Raw genomic sequence first — 16998 nt, forward strand, 5'->3', positions numbered from 1 at the left:
GAATCAACTATACTTCAATTAAAAAAAAGAATTAGCCATACTTGAGTATCACCCAATGCTGGACAGAGGCCTCTTCAGTGGCCCAGAGTCACACAGGCTAATCAGGGACAAAGCTGGGATTCAACCCAAACTAAGCAGCAAAGGTCATTTTAAACCTCACAAACCTCCCACTCACCCACCCACCCCCGGAAAATAACTATATTTTGTTTTCATGGCAACCCACTCTACTACTCTCGGCCTGGATTCCACACACAGAGCACCTGGCAGGCACAGTCCATGGAGTTGCAAAGAGCCAGACACGACTGAGCGATTTTTTTCAGAGGTGAATGTAAAGTAATGGACGTGGCTCAGTAACTGAGCGGTTAACCAGGGCTCCACCTCACACCTTCCAGTGCTCAGAGGCTGCCTTTAGGGATGGGGACCCTTCAGGGAAAGTCCCTGGAGTTGAGCGAGGCCGGGTGGCACCTCCCCATGCAACAAGCCCATCATACCAGGCTTGAGTGGAGAGAGGCGATTAAGGTGGTACAGGAAGAAAGGAGGGGATGCCGCAGACTGTCAACCAAACCCTGGAATCCTGGAGACCGACTCCTCTCTGAACCCCCAGCGACTAGCACAAGCTTAGACTCGGCGTCCTCTCAGGGAAGGCCGAGTGAACCTATCCATTCAGTGAGTGAGTGAATGAAACTCCCAAGCCGGCCGCAAGGGTCCAGGCGGCTACACCGCAGGCTACGAAACGGCCAATCAACGCCTTCGCTCACCCGCCCCGCCCCTGATGCCCCGCCCCCGCCCCTCCGGCTGCTCGGAAACCCCGGAGCGCGGGAATCCCGCCCCCGGCAGCCTCGGTGCGAGTTCGTCGGCTCTAGGCCTGGCGGCGACTAGACGTCCATTTTCCCGCGGCGCTCAGCGAGCGGATTTGAAAGCGATTGGCTGGGGGGCGGAAACTAAGCTCCGCCTGCCTCCCCGCGGCTCCACCCGCAGAACCGAAAAATCATTTCGGCTAACGCCACTCCCCACCACGACGTCCCAGTCAGAGGAACGAAGACTGTCCCAATCGGGGCCTCCCCACAGGTCCCCGGGGACTGGCGGCTAGCGGCCGGAAGTGACGCACAAGGGCGAGCGGAAAGACGGAGGCCCGTCTCTGGTTGCCGTGGAAACCGAGCCCGTTTGCGTCAACGGCCCCCAGGGGGCAGGGCGTGAGGCGGGCCGGCTGTGTGAAGGTGGGGGTTTCGCTGTGAGGAGACCCGGCAGGGCGGGAACGGCCCTCGCGTGCACTTCCTTTTTCAGCCCCGAGCCGTGTGCTAGGTAGGCTCTGCGGACCCTGGCGTGAGGGGGGAGAGTCGGACCTCCAATACCTCCAGTGTTGGTCCCCCTCCTGCGAAGTCCTACCGCCACCTATTCATCTCCTCAGTTTTCTAGCTCCAGCTTCCTGACCTCAAAGCAGACCACTGCTATCTTATTTTTCCCTAAGCTGTGCCTTTCCACTATTCGTTGTCTTTTCTGTATTGTTTCTTTCAGTTCAGAATGCCGTCCGCCTAGCACATCCCTGCACCATGAAATGACACTCTTTTCAGTCTCCCCAGGCAGCCTTGGTCTGTGACAGATGTGTGGGTGATAAATGTTTTTTCTTCCTTTAACTTTGCCATATTTTTCCTCCTTTAAAAAGCATATATACATTGATTTCAAAATTATTCAAAATACATTGATTTCAAAAATAAATCATTTTTAAAGACACCAGTTCTTTGTCATCAACGAACTTGTCACCTGTTTGGGTTACCGTTTTCATTTTTACTTTCCTTTTATCTGAAACAGTTTCTCAAGTCTTTGTGTTTCATGACTTTAATATGTTGGAAGAATATTGTCCAGTTATTTTGTAGAACGTTCCTCATTCTGAGTCTGTCTAACGTTTTCTCATGATTAGGTTCAAGCTATGTGTTTTTTGCAAAACAGACCACAGAAGTGACATGAGCCCTTAGTGTATCACCTCAGAAGGCACTTGAGGTTGGATTGTCTTTGTGATGTTAACTCTGAACATTTGGCTAATGTGCAGTGGGTCAAGTTTCTCCACTATAAAGTTACTATTTTTCTTATTGTAATAGGTAAGTAACTTGTGGATCTTTTGAAGATACTTTAAGATCGCATAAATACCCTGTTCTTCATCAGACTTGCACCTGTGAATTTAAATCCACAAGTATCTCAAGAATGATTACCTAACAGCCTAGTAATGATTGTAATTTACTATTTACTGCATTTTAAACGATGCACATGTGCTGTGACATTTTCTGAGAAGTAATGTGTTCATCTAACAGATAACAGGTGGTCACTAAATATTACTTAAAATGTTAGATTTCCTCCCTTTAAAGTTTAATAAAGGTTTCCTGTTTCATAGAGTATAATCAGAAGCACTGGCTTAATTTGCCATTCTGATTATTCTATTTCCTATCAGCATCTATCTCAGTGCCTGCTATATATTAGCAACAAAATTTTAGAATTAATGAAAGAAAAACATCCCCAAACGCACATACATACACACACACATACCCCAAGAAGCTATATCAAAGACTGAAAGATTATAAATGTGAGCAGCCAGTACTTAAAAGAGAGTTCTCATTGGTGCATGGTGGCTACTTACAGAGACAGAAAACAAGTAAATATAAGTTTTAGTATATCCAACTTTAAAAAATTGGATTTTACATTTCAAAATTAAGTTTAAACAGGAAAAAATATTCGAAAAGGAAAAGAAAAATCTCGAGAAGGGTAACATGAGTAGCTGCAATCCCATGTTTGACCACCAGATGCCGGAACAAGCTAAGCAGCTACTTTAGGAAAACAAACATTTGTATCTGGTCTGAATTGTTGAATTGTTGAAGATGGCCTCAACAATTGCCTCCAAGACCTGAGTTTTTGTCACTTTGTCAGGGTGAGCCTGGGTCAGTCAGTCCTGGACAAATTCAGCATAGACTGAAGTTAGGAAGGAATTTACAAGAAAGAATTGGCAGTGACAATTCTTGAGACTTCAACTTACTGTATAATATGCTTTATATGGAGAAGGCAATGGCACCCCACTCCAGTACTCTTGCCTGGAAAATCCCATGGATGGAGGAGCCTGGTAGGCTACAGTCCATGGGGTTGCTAAGAATCGGACATGACTGAGCAACTTCACTTTCACTTTTCCCTCTCATGCACTGGAGAAGGAAATGGCAACCCACTCCAGTATTCTTGCCTGGAGAATCCCAGGGACGGGGGAGCCTGGTGGGCTGCCGTCTATGGGGTCGCACAGAGTCGGACACGACTGAAGTGACTTAGCATGCTTTATATGCTACATATAAAGTAATAAATAATTCAATTGGAAATATATGTTGTATATTACATATCAAGTTACTACAGTTCGAGTTATGTTATTCTTTATATCGTTTGTGTGTCAAATATTACACTATTAAAGCTAATTTTTAAAAGGAAAGACCCAGACAGTATCTGCCAACTCAATACAGGATTTACTTGAATTATTCAAATAACATAAATCAGATAATTCAAATAACTAATTAAGTAGAAGGGTTTTTTAAAATCTTAATTACCCATACTTTTGTCATTTCTTTCCTTCTTTTGCTAAAACAGAGAAAGAAGATTCAGATCACCCCCCAAAAAGCAAAATAGAATAGTGGTTAGCAGGGGCTGGCAGGTATGAGAAAAGGAGAGATTTGGCCAAAGGGTACAAAACTTTCAGTTAGAAGATGAGTAAGTGGGGAGAAATATAAATCAGATATGCAGATGACACCACCCTTATGGCAGAAAAGTGAAGAAGAACTAAAGAGCCTCTTGATGAAAGTGAAAGAGGAGAGTGAAAAAGTTGGCTTAAAGCTCAACATCCAGAAAACTAAGATCACAGCATCTGGTCCCATCACCTCATGGCAAACAGATGGGGAAGCAATGGAAACAGTGAGAGACTTTATTTGGGGGGGCTCCAAAATCACTGCAGATGGTGATTGCAGCCATGAAATTAAAAGATGCTTACTCCTTGGAAGAAAAGTTATGACCAACCTAGACAGCGTATTAAAAAACAGAGACATTACTTTGCCGACAAAGGTCCGTCTAGTCAAGAATATGGTTTTTCCAGTAGTCATGTATGGATGTGAGAGTTGGACTATAAAGAAAACTGAGCGCCGAAGAATTGATGATTTTGAACTGTGGTGTTGGAGAAGACTCTTGAGAATCCCTCGGACTGCAAGGTGATCCAACCAGTCCATCCTAAAGGAGATCAGTCCTGAGTGTTCATTGGAAGGACTGATGTTGAAGCTGAAACTCCAATACTTTGGCCACCTGATGCGAAGAGCTGACTCATTTGAAAAGATGCTGGGAAAGATTGAAGGCAGGAGGAGAAGGGGACGACAGGATGAGATGGTTGGATGGCATCACCAATTCAATGGACATGAGTTTGGGTAAACTCCAGAAGTTGGTGTTGGACAGGGAGGCCTGGCATGCTGCAGTCCATGGGATGGCAAAGAGTCAGACACGACTGAGCGACTGAACTGAACTATAGTGAACAATACTCAAAATTCCCAAGAGACCAGATCTTAAATGCGCTCACCACCAGAAAGAAATGATGAAGGTGTTAGCTAACACCTTCATCTGTTTACATAGAAATGTATCAAATCAACTTGTTGTGCACCTTAAATTTATACAGTGTTATATCTCAATATTATATCTAAAATTTTTTTTTTTAAAGGATTTGGACCAAACTGAGTCCATGGTAACCGGACATATCTACATCACGCCCCCACCTGATAGGAAGTAACCAAGAGGACAAAGCACCAGTTCTGTGATTTTCCTGCCAAAGATGCCTAACTGGGATTTAATTGTTAAGAAACAAGAAAGAAACCAAAATTCGGGGCATGTTACAATGTAACTGGTCTACAGTCTTCAAAAGCAGGTGTCCAGTTCATGCGAATCACGGAAAGACTGAGGAACTGTTCCAGATTAAAGAAGACTGACAAGACAGGACAACTAAAAGTCACTTGTGACCCTGGACTTCATCATTTTGCTTTAAAAAAAAAAACAAACTGAAAAAGCTAGTGAAACCTGAGTGGAGCCTGAGGATCAGGTGGTAATAATGTACTAATTTCCCGGTTTGGATTGCTGTGTGGTGAACTACAACAGAAGGCCCTTGTTTGTGGAAAATCCACACTAAGCTAAGGGTGTTCGGCAGCCACAGACTGTAAAACAGTTTAGGAAAATAAAGTATGTATACTGTACTTGAAGATTAAGTTTGCAGTTGTTTAAAAATCATCACACAGAGAGTTCCCAAAAAAGTCCAAGCAGTTAAAAATGCACCATGATTTCCTGGCCTGACTCAAAGGTACTGAATGAGAACATTGGAGGTGTGGCCTTGTGATGAGTGTTTGTGAAAACACTGCCAGGTTTGGAAGGCAGCTACGCCTATGGCTGGGGAAGGGGAAGAACAGCCAGTACGTTCATGCAAACCTGTTTCCTCTCATCCTTCCATCCCATCACTGGGGCAGCTCAAAAAAAACTATTCCACACAAGCTGCTTGGTAAAAATCAGCCTCTGTGGATCTCTGAGCTATCTGTCTTCCACTCCTGACATTAAACTGGAGACTCTTTCTCCTCCATTTAAAAAAGTACCACCTCTGACTAGAAAGCTAAGGACTTCTTAAAAAGTGTTCATTTCAGTGCACTTCTCAAATCAGCTGTGGCCACTTGGCCTCTTTGTGGTATGTGAGGAAGGCAGGGCTTCTGGGAGCCTCAGCCTGGTCCAGGGCCACACTCAGGCATTTCATGGTTCCCTTTGCTTTGACGATTAAGACATGGCCCCAGGTTATAGGAGCTGTTGTCTGTGGTGGGGGGCTCTGCAGGGGTCCTCCTCTGCCTCCCTCACAAGCCACAGGAAACCTGATGGAGCTCGGCCTTGCCCGGCACAAGGACTGCTGCCTGTTTTTTCTGCCTGGACCCACCGCTGCTCCAGCTTTCCCTAGACTTCATGCACCCACACAACTGCCAAAAGACACTTCAGGATGCCCCAAGAAGGCCACTTTCAATAGGACGTACAAGGGCTTCAAAAATTGCTTCCTACAGCTTCAAAATTTGCTTCAAAAATTGCAGGCAACTGGGAACATACTAAAGGCCAATGCTTTGTACTCTTCAAATGGGTGAGCTATGTGCCCTGTGACTTACAGCTCAACGAAGTTGTTTTAAAAATTGCCCCCTGCCTGCCAGTCCAGCCTCCCCTGCTGCTGTCACCCCACTCTTGCTGTGGTTGATCCTGGCTGAACTGCTGCCGTTTCTGAGCCTCATTCTTTTTTTTTTTATTTTAGTTGGGGGCTAATTACTTTACAATATTGTAGTAGTTTTTGCCATACATTGACATGAATCAGCCATGGGTTTACATGTGTTCCCCTTCCCGGACCCCCCTCCCACCTCCCTCCCCATCCCATCCCTCTGGGTCATCCCATTGCCCCAGTCCTGAGCATTTGTCTCATGCATCAAACATGGAATGGTGTTCTGTTTCACATATGATAATATATATGTTTCAATGCTATTCTCCCAGAACGTCCCACCCTCACCTTCTCCCTCAGAGTCCATAAGACTTTCTATGCATCTGTGTCTCTTATTCTGTCTCGCATATAGGGTTATCGTTACCATCTTTCAAATTCCATATATATGCATTAGTATACTGTATTGTTGTTTTTCTTTCTGGCTTACTTCACTCTGTATAATGGTCTGAGCCTCATTCTTTCCATGCCTCCGACTTTGCAGACACTCTTCCCTTCTCTCCCCTACCATGCCCATCTGGCAAATTTCTGCTCACTCTTCGAATCTGCATTTCAGTCCTTCATCCTCTACAAAGCTACCCAACTCCCCAAGCACAGTGAGTTCCTGTGTCCTTGGAGCTTCCTCAACCCCCCCTCTGCATCGCTCTGTCCTAAGACTTTCTACCCTATTCACCTATCTGACCCACTCACAGTCAGAACCCTGCACTGGCAAGGATAACATAACGATCCCAGGGACCTCAAGGGATCAAGTAGCTACTATGAAGGAGGCAGACTTCAGTGTAAACTCACCTCCTTTATTGTATTGTCCTAATAACTGTTATCTTTTTTTTTTTTTTAATAAATGTATTTATTTAGTTGGGGGCTAATTACTTTACAATATTGTAGTGGTTTTTGCCATACATTGACATGAATCAGCCATGGGTTTACCTGTGTTCCCCATCCTGAACCCCCCTCTCACCTCCCTCCCCATCCCATCCCTCTGGGTCATCCCATTGCCCCAGCCCTGAGCATTTGTCTCATGCATCGAACCTGGAATGGTGTTCTGTTTCACTTATGATAATATACATGTTTCAGTGCTATTCTCTCAGAACGTCCCACCCTCACCTTCTCCCTCAGAGTCCATAAAACTGTTATCTTTTATTAAGCCCTCAACATATGACAGACACTATTCTAAGAACTGTATGCACTGTTTCATTGCTTTAGGGAACTCAGTTTCTCCATCAAAAATCCCAGTGTCCACACGCAGTCTTTCCTAAAATTGATCCACTTGAGGGACTTCTCTTGATGGTCCAGTGGTTAAGACTTTACCTTCCAATGCAAGGGGTGTGGGTTTGATCGCCGGTCAGAGATCTTAGATCCCACATGCCTTGAAGCCAAAAAACCAAAACATAAAACAGAAGCAATATTGTAACAGATTCAGTAAAGACTTTTTAAATGGTCCACATGAAATAAAACTTAAAGAAAAAACCAAAAACTGATTCACCTTAGAGTCCATCTGCAGTGAAGCATAGAATCTCCTAACCCACCTAAGGGAATGTCTGTAAGAGCCAAGGGAGAAACTGCAGATAATATCAAAATAGATATTAACTTCACCCACGCATTTCATGACAAAGCCCCATCCATGCCTTTAACTATATCTACCTTAAAATTATATAAAAGTATAATGTTCAAACGGTGAATAACATACATAGGGAGAAGAACAGCATCCATACTGACCATCCCACTGTGAACAACTACAAAACTGGGAGGAAGATGAAAACAGATTCCAGACGTTGGACCACAGCCAGCTCAGGACTGTGTCCTGACAGAAGAGAAGCAAGTGATGTCAGCTCTGCAACCACTTGGGCTTTGTGTCAGGAGCCCAGGTCTGGTCCGTGGCATGGGGAGTGGTCACTCAAAGACCAGCAGGTTTACTGGGCTGAAGAGACAGAGACTGGAAAGGAGAGAGCTGGGTGGGGGCCGCTAACCCACAAAGCTGTGAGTGAGCTCCTGGGCTCCCCACCCATGTGTGCACACGGAAAGGACAGGAAAAGATCTCCCTCCCATTCCAGGTTCTCCACTGGGGTCCTCCACACAACAGAAGACTTAATGGGAGCATCACATGGGATAAATGCATTGGAATAAGGTTTGGCATTTTCCACTCCACATGTCCATGCAATGTATAACCCAGCAATTCCCCTCTTAGGAAGAGGAGCAGAAATATATGTCTGTGAGTGTTTACAGCAGTTCATTCCTAATTCTTACAAAGAGCCAAATTTCCTCAACAGGAAACCTGGAATACCACAGGACACTGAATAGGAACCAGCTGTGATACTCCCCTAGATGTGATGGTAACAAAGTTTGATGTAGAAGAGTAAATGACTTCATTTATATGCGACTCTAGAAAAGGCAGATCTAAGCAAGTGTTGCCTGGGCCCCAGACTGGAGCTGACTGGGAAGAGGTAAGGGACTTTGGGTTGATGGTGGTTGGCTTGATACTTTATGGCATGGTTATATGGGTATATACATTTATCAAACCTCGCTGAATTCTATGCTTAAAATGGATACATTTTAGGTATGCAATAATGTATTCAATAAAATTGATAACAAATATATAAAATGAGCCCACAGCAAACTTAACTCCTTAATAAAGGAAACAGCAGGCTAATAAAACCATTTCCAAAAGAAAGGATATGAGAGAGAAGTGAATGTATTATTCTCTGAAAGAAATAATACAGGGATAAGACTGTAAAATGAATACAAATAAAACTGTGAGGCTTGGATTGTAATCTTCTCATTTGCATCTCTATAAGACAGCATTCATGGAGAAGGAAATGGCAACCCACTCCAGTATTCTTGCCTGGAAAAGTCCATGGACAGAGGAGCCTGGTGGGCTGCAGTCCATGGGGTTACATGACTGAGCACGCGTCCATGAGGGTGGAGGAAGATGGGTTGGTAGCAATAAACTGGTAGAACTCAAAAAAAAAAAAAAAAAGACAGCATTCATTTGCTTTGCTATAGCTCAAGAATCTTGCATCATTATCAATTTTCTAAAATATAACACCCACCCTTACAACTTTATAAAAGCCCCACATTACACCACCACAGTAGCCCTGCAAAATACTCAGCAGGACACAGTCATCTCCCTGCCTGATTTCTAAGTTCTGGACAATTTTTCCTTACAATTAGAATTCTTATGATATGTAAAAAAGCATGCTGGGGAAAACCAGCCTTCTATGAAGCTTCTCCGTTTTTACCATTCTTGGAAATGAGAAAGGATTCATGAGTATTTTCAATTTCCTGCAGCTCAGTCTGTAACTCGGTTGCATATTTTATATGATTTCAATGAGGGAAGAAGAGATCAAAAGTTTCCTTTTGAAACAAAAAGATTTCATTTTGCTTCTGACAGATCAATGTTACCTTTAGGTATACGTACTTTTACTTTAAGAAAATTTTCTTGACTGTTAGACTCATAAGACAATTATTTTCATTGATGTTTCCCTAAATATCATTGGATATTGTATACTTTTACTAATTTTTTTTAACTTGGCAGAAGCAAACTGAAATTAATAATAATTCCATTTTCCCAGCCTCTTCAGAGCATGTTGGGTTGACCGAAGTGCCTCTAAGCTAAAACAGGAACAAGTATATTTAAGAGTCATTTGCTAATTCTTGGTATTACTGCCCTGGAATTAGACCTCCCCTACATCTTGTATCCAAATAAATTTTGGGCTTCCCTGATAGCTCAGTTGGGAAAGAATCCACCTTCAATGCAGGAGACCCTTGTTCAATTCCTGGGTTGGGCGGATCTGCTGGAGAAGGGATAGGCTACTCACTCCAGTATTCTTGGGCTTCCTTTATGTCTCAGCTGCTAAAGAATCTGCCTGTAATGAGCGAGACCTGGGTTCAATTCCTGGGTCGGGAAGATCCCCTGGAGAAGGGAAAGGCTACCCACTCCAGTATTCTGCCCTGGAGAATTCCATGGACTGTATAGTCCATGGGGTCACAAAGAATTGGACAGGACTTAGTGACTTTCACTTTCACTTTCCAGAAATTAAGAACATGAATGATTCTAACTACTGGTAACAAATCATTTTGCAAATTAATAGTTTCAGTTATTTTCTTTCAGCAAAATCAAAGCTGAGTTGCTAGCTGAAAATCACTCAAAATGATTTTTCATCTTATATCACCACCCGATTTTTGTTACAAAAGTGTGGAGAATTGAGAGACACTGCTATAACAATTTTCTCTATTCCCATCTACATTTACGTGAACAAAGTTCACACTTACATACAAAAGATAAAACTAGAGATATGATTGGTGCCTAACCTCTCCCATTCAAGCAACAATAAATATTTGTAGGTTCATGAAATAACTTAAAAATATTTATTTTGATAAGATTTCCAATAAAATTTACCTTTATATTAATTTAATAGTTATCAACTTTAACATTTATAAGGTTTTAGTCAATTGTGTACCAATAGTAACTTTAATGATAAATCAATGAAAAACAAAATACTGTAATTCTTAGAGCCTATAGGCTTGGGCATATATATATATATATATTTGGCACCTGGACAGGGACAATAATTTCTATTTTTAATTTTTTAAGTTATATATATGTTTGCTATTTTATATATATAAAATAGTGCACAGTGCATTAAAAAGCAGAGACATCACTTTGCCAACAAAGGTCTGTAAAGTCAAAGCTATGGTTTTTCCATGTACAGATGTGAGAGTTGGACCATAAAGAAGGCTGAGCAATGAAGAATTGATGCTTTCGAACTGTGGTGCTGGAGAAGACTCTTGAGAGTCCCTTGGACAGCAAGGAGATCAAACGAGGCAATCCCAAAGGAAATCAAACCGGAATATTCATTGGAAGGACTGAGGCTGAAGCTCCAATACTTAGGCCACCTGATGCAAAGAGAAAACTCTTTGGAAAAGACCTTGATACCAGGAAAGATTGAGGGCAGAAGGAGAAGGGGACAATAGAGAATGAGATGCTTGGATGGCGTCACCAATTCAATGGACATGAGTTTGAGCAAACTCCGGGAGATAGTGAAGGACAGGGAAGGCTGGCCAGCTGCAGTCCATGGGGTTGCAAAGAGTCAGACATGACTTAGTGACTGAACAAAAATAATAGTGCACAAAAAAACAAGATAAACAATTCTTTTGATCAGAGACAGAAGAAACAAGACAGGTTGGATGAAGGGTGGGACTTAAAGCCCAGGAGGGGAACAGGCATTAACCGTTCACCATGTCAGGTATGACGGGACACAGAACTGTTGCAGGAAGAGGGACCCCTTCCAGGGCCTGAAACTGGGCTCTTGTCTAACACTTGGAAATGAATTGTCTGAGGAGACACATGTGCTGACAAAGCAAGAGATTTTATTGAGAAAGGGTACCTGGTGAAGAGCAGTAGGGTAAGGGAACCCAGGAGAACAACTCTGCCACATGGCTTGCAGTCTCGGGTTTTATGGTGATGGGATTAGTTTCCGGGTTGTCTTTAGCCAATCATTCTGACTCAGAGTCCTTCCTGGTGGTGCAGCCTTGTTCAGCCAAGATGGATGCCAGAGAGAAGGATTCTGGGAGGTGGTCGGACATGTGTTGTCTCCTTTTGACCTTTCCTGAACTCTTCTGGTTGGTGGTGGCTTGTTAGTTCTGTGTTCCTTAGCAGGACTTCCTGTTGTAAAACAACTCACGCAAATGGTTACTATGGTGCCTGGCCAGGGTGGGCAGTTTCAATCAGCGTGCTTCCCCTAACAGAACCAGGGCATGGGGTCCAGACTCAGAGTGGGATCTTCCCATTTGTGAATGGGGAATAAGAAAAGGTACCCCAGCAGATTAATAGACCATGTGTCATGAACCGCCCCCCAACAACCTTCAAAATGTGCGTTATCATCCCTGTGGCAGGCAGCACAGTGGTATCAGAAATGTCAACACCATAATTCCCAGAATTCCTGAGCAGGTGGCTTTATACAGCTGAAGGGGCTCTGCAGATGTCCTTCAATTAAGAATCTTGTGATGGAGACTAGACAACATGGGCCCGATGGAATCACAAGGGTCATTATAAAAGGAGCTGGGAGGGTCAGAGTCACAGAAGCTGTGATGATGAAAACAGAGGTCAGAGAGAGGATCCTGTTGGCCTTGAAGATGGAGGAAAGGGCTGTGAGCCAAGGAATGCAGGCACTTGTAAAAGTGGGAGAAAGCAAGGAATGACTCTCTCTTAGAACCTCCTGGAGGAGCGCAGCCCTGTCAACACTCTGATTTCCGGACTTCTGTCCTCCAGAACTTTAAGAGCAAAAACATGTTGTTTAAGCAACCAAGTTTGTGGTAATTTGTTAAACTTAAGAAACTAACACAAGTCCCATTTTACAAATGGGGCACCTGAGGGTCACTGTCAGGTCCCCAGGTAGCGAGCAGAGGGCCAGCCAACTGCAAAGTCCACATCCTCTCCCTGACCTTACCTGGTGCATCTCTGGATCCCAGCACCAGTGCCAGCCTCTGACAGGTGACCAGAGGAGCCACCCTGGACAGAACCCAGAACCTGCTCAGAGACGTGTGGTCACTGGGAAGGCTCAGTCTCCCAGAGGAGGCTGTCTACCATCAAAGCAGCCCCCTGCCAGTTGGCAAGGGTGGTCACCTCTGCTGGAGGCCAGGGCAGACCACAGTTGTGGTCTCCCAGGGGTTTGTGCAGGAGAGCTAGAGCGCTGGGGCTCAAACACCACACGCATTTCTCTTTGCTGGAGAGTCTAACTTAGGCCAAACTCCCAGCCCTGCCGTTGCCAGGCTGATGCAGTTTAAAAAAAAAAAAGCAACAGCTTTTTGCAGGACTTTGCTACATTATCAGATGTTGGACGCCAGCCCCTGAGAGCTCTCTTTAGTATTGCTGCTCCTCCCAGCTGAGGTGGGTGATGTCAGTCCTGGGAACAGTGTGTACTGGAAGTGAGTTTCCTTTTAGAGGGAACTGTCTAAGCCAGAGCAGTCAGGAAAAAGTGGGTCAGCACTTGGCTTTTTTTTTTTAAGTACACTCATATCTAGAGCTTTGTTTTCGGCACAAAGCCAAGGGAGCCTGGCCTCTGCAGGGCTCCATGGTCCTGCTGGCCTGCCTTCCAGCTGGAGACCATGGAAAGTGAGCATGCACGCTGATCCAGGACAGCAGGGCTGGGAGCCCCATGCTGTGAATCAACTTATGGCCGAGATGAGCAACAACCCTCATCCCCAGTGGAAAACGAGGTGGAGGAGAGCGTCATTTTCTATTGCTGCCATAACGAATGACCACACGTTCACAGGCTTAAAACAGAATGGATGTATTAGCTTGCAGTTCACAGTAGTTGGAAGTCCAGTAGGTTCTGAGGCGGAATCCACTTTCCTGGCTCATTCAGGTTGTTGGCAGAATCCAGTCCTCGCGATGGTAGGACTGAGGCCTCGTTTCCTTGCTGGCTGTCGGCCAGGCCCGAGGCTGCCTTCCTCCATCAACAAAGCCAGCAGTGCCTGGTTCAGTCTCCCTCTTGTGAGCGTCTGCCTCTTTTCTGTCCTCCTAATTCTCTGACACTCTCTGCCTTCCTCTTCCTCTTTTAAGGGCTCAGCATGATTACAATGGGCCCATCTGGATAATCCTGGATAATCTCCCCAACCCATGGGTCTATAACTTTATCACCTCTGCAAAGTCCCTTTTGTTGTGTAAAATAGCATATTTGCAGATTCTGGGGGGGGGTTGGGGCATCTTTGGGGACCATTGTCCAGCCCAGCACAGGGAATAAGCAGACACCAGCCCTGAGGGGAGGAAGAGATTCTGTGACAAGATGACAGCCACCATCAGGGAGCTGGTTTGGGGCTGTCCCTGTTGACTCCTGACCCTTGCAGCACCCTGTGTGTACCCATCACCCTCACCTCCAGGAGGCTGCGCCCGGAGACCCAAAGCAGTGTGTCCAGGGCCCGCCCCAGAGCTGGTTAGAGGCAGAGCCCAGGTCTGTCGGGTTTCAAAGACCAGAGAGGTCATGTCAGCCTACAGTTAGCAAACAGTAAGGTTAACACGAGTCACCCCAGAACCCTCAGCGAGGCCAGACGATAGGACTGGCCAACAACTCACCCCCGTCACATGGCTTGGTGGCCAGCCCCCACTCAGGCTCTGAAGGTTCCAGGTCCTGAGCCAGGACCCTTCAGGTGGGGACGGCAGGGGTTCTGGAGCCCCGACCAGCCTCCAGTGCTGGGCACTGCCACCTACCTGCTGGACGACTTTGACTCTCTTGGGACCCAGTTTCCTGGTCTGTACGACAGAGTCGAGGACACCACGGCCTCATTGCACTGTCAGGAGAACAGAAGAGGGACAGCAGAGCTTGGCACGGAGGGACGAATGCACACGGTGTAGCAGGTACTGTCATTTTCATTTTGCAGAGCTCAGAGTCAGCAAGAACTGTGTCTGAACCCAGTTTGCCCACTAGCAGCTGTGTACCTTGGGCTCAAGGCTCCACTGAGTCTGAGCCTCCCTGCTTCTTCTGTGAACTCGGGGGCAGCGTGGAGATAAAATCCCTTAGCGCCTGAGGAGTATGTGCTCCAGCTCAAACTTCTCCCACCTGCTGACAAGGCTGATTTCATCTCCTCACGTGCACGTTGACTAAGACTCTTAATAAGCAATTTCTGGGGACAAGTTAAGTGCCAGGGCCTGTGCTAGTCTCTGCAAGGAGGCCTAATAAATCAGGCCCAGGCCATGCTCCGAAGAAAGGGAAGAGGGACACTTAGTCAACTCTATTCCTGGGGCTTAACAGAGGCTCATAGAGAGGCCAGAAGGGCCAACCAAGAAAGCAATGTTGGCTTCAAGGTGGGTGAAGGGTTTGGATGGAAGAGGAACAACAGAGGAGACACAGCAGGAGCAAAACAAGGAGAGCACATTGCTTCCTCCCAGCCCCTGGCAGTGAGACTTGCACGTCAGGTAGGAGAGACCCCTGATGGTGTATGGTGTGCTGAGGACTCTGTGGAGGGATCCTCTCTGCTATAAGGAACAGAAAAGCCTACAACCAGCTTTGACAGTCAGGACCTCCACTACATCACATTACATAAGTCGAGTGTAGGTCAGTATTTCAGGGGCCTCTCATTTTTGTGCTTGGCTTCTGTCTGCACGACCAGTGTCCCTCGTGGTTGCAAGATGGCTGTAGCAACACCAAGCATCACATCCTTATATAGTAAACCCAGAGACAGGAAAAAGGGATTGTTGTCTCAGACCCCCTTTTTTTTAAGAAAAGAAAATTGAGATATGATTCACATAAATAAAATGTAGTGGGACTTTCCTGGTGATCAAGTGGTTGGGACACCATACTTCCATTAAAGGGGGCTCAGCCCCTAGTTAGAAACTTAAGATCCCACATGCGGTGGAGGACAGCAAAAAAATAAATAAAATGCACCATTTTAAAGTGTGCAGGTCAGTAGATTTTAGTATATAACCATTTCTAAATGTGCAGCTCAGAGGCACTAGGTATATTCAGTGTTGTACAGCCATCACCACCATCCACCTCCCAATCTCTTTTCATCTTGTAACACTGAAACTCCATACTCATTAAATAATAACTTCCCACTCCTCCTCCCCCTGGCAAACACCATTTTTTTTTTTTGGAGGATAATTGCTTTACACTGTTGTGTTGGTTTTTGCCATACAACAACGTGAATCAATCATTTGCTGTTGTTCAGTTGCTAAGTCTTGTCCGACTCTTTGTGACACCATGGACTGCAGTACTCCAGGCTTCCCTGTCCTTCACTATCTCCAGGAGTTTGCGCAAACTCATGTCCATTGAATCAGTCATAATTATATATATATCCCCTCCCCCTAATCCCACCCCTCAAGGTCATCACAGCTGGCACACACCATTCTACTTGTATCTATGATCTTGATGACAGGCATACTTCTTTTTGTGTGTGTGCTTCTCTTTATTATGCTTTGCAAATGTTGCTTTTTTTTTTTTAACAGATTGAAGGTTTGTGGCAACTCTGCATAGAGCAAGTGTATTGGCACCATTTTTCCAACAGCATTTTCTCACTTTGTATCTCTGTGTCACATTTCGGTAATTCTCAAAATATTTTGAGCTTTTCCATTATTATTATATTCGTTATGATGACCTGCAATCAGTGATCTTTGGTGTTACTACCGTAATTGCTTTGGGGCACCACAAACCGCTCCCATATAAGACGGTAAACTTAGTGAGGTACTGAAATGATAAGAAAGAATTTAGAATATGACATAAACCTAGTTGATAAATCAGTGGCAGGGTTTGAGAGGACTGGCTCCAATTTTGAAAGAACCTCTACTATGGGTAAAAGTCTTCAAGCAGCGTTGAGAGAACTTGTTTGTGAAAGGAAGAGTTAATCAGTGCAGTAAACTTCTCTGTTGTCTTATTGGAAGAAATGGTCACAGGAACCCCAACCTTCAGCCACCAGCACCACGATCAGTCAGCAGCACCAGCAAAAAAGATTATGACTTGCTGAAGACTCGAATGATATTTAGCACTTTTTAGCAATAAAGCATTTCTAAACTGAGATATGTACCCTTTTTGACATAATACTACTGTACACTTAATAGGCTTTTACAGTATAAACATAATTTTTATATGCACTGGGAAACCAAAAAATTCGTGTGACTCACTTTATCACAATATTTGTTTGACTACAATGAGTGGAACTGAATTGAACCCTCTGAGGTCTGCCTCTTGAGTCCTCCTTCTGCCTTTAAAGACCCTTGTGATTAC

The 16998-nt window shown here is 44.7% G+C and overlaps 2 long non-coding RNA genes across 2 annotated transcripts; both read left to right on the forward strand.

Moving 5' to 3' along the window:
* The first annotated feature begins 1181 nt into the window (after positions 1–1181).
* Positions 1182–16787, forward strand: LOC145511243 (uncharacterized). Its single transcript, XR_014057690.1, has 4 exons — positions 1182–1302; positions 8551–8724; positions 10993–14636; positions 16224–16787. It is a non-coding gene; the product is annotated as an uncharacterized LOC145511243 (long non-coding RNA).
* Positions 1377–5252, forward strand: LOC145511244 (uncharacterized). The gene is made up of 4 exons (XR_014057691.1): positions 1377–1604; positions 1948–2096; positions 3613–3676; positions 4721–5252. It is a non-coding gene; the product is annotated as an uncharacterized LOC145511244 (long non-coding RNA).
* Positions 16788–16998: the final 211 nt, after the last annotated feature.

The sequence above is a fragment of the Giraffa tippelskirchi genome, chromosome 6 (assembly GCF_054371585.1).
Source record: "Giraffa tippelskirchi isolate mGirTip1 chromosome 6, T2T-mGirTip1v1.2.pri, whole genome shotgun sequence".
Classification (NCBI taxonomy): Eukaryota; Metazoa; Chordata; class Mammalia; order Artiodactyla; family Giraffidae; genus Giraffa; species Giraffa tippelskirchi.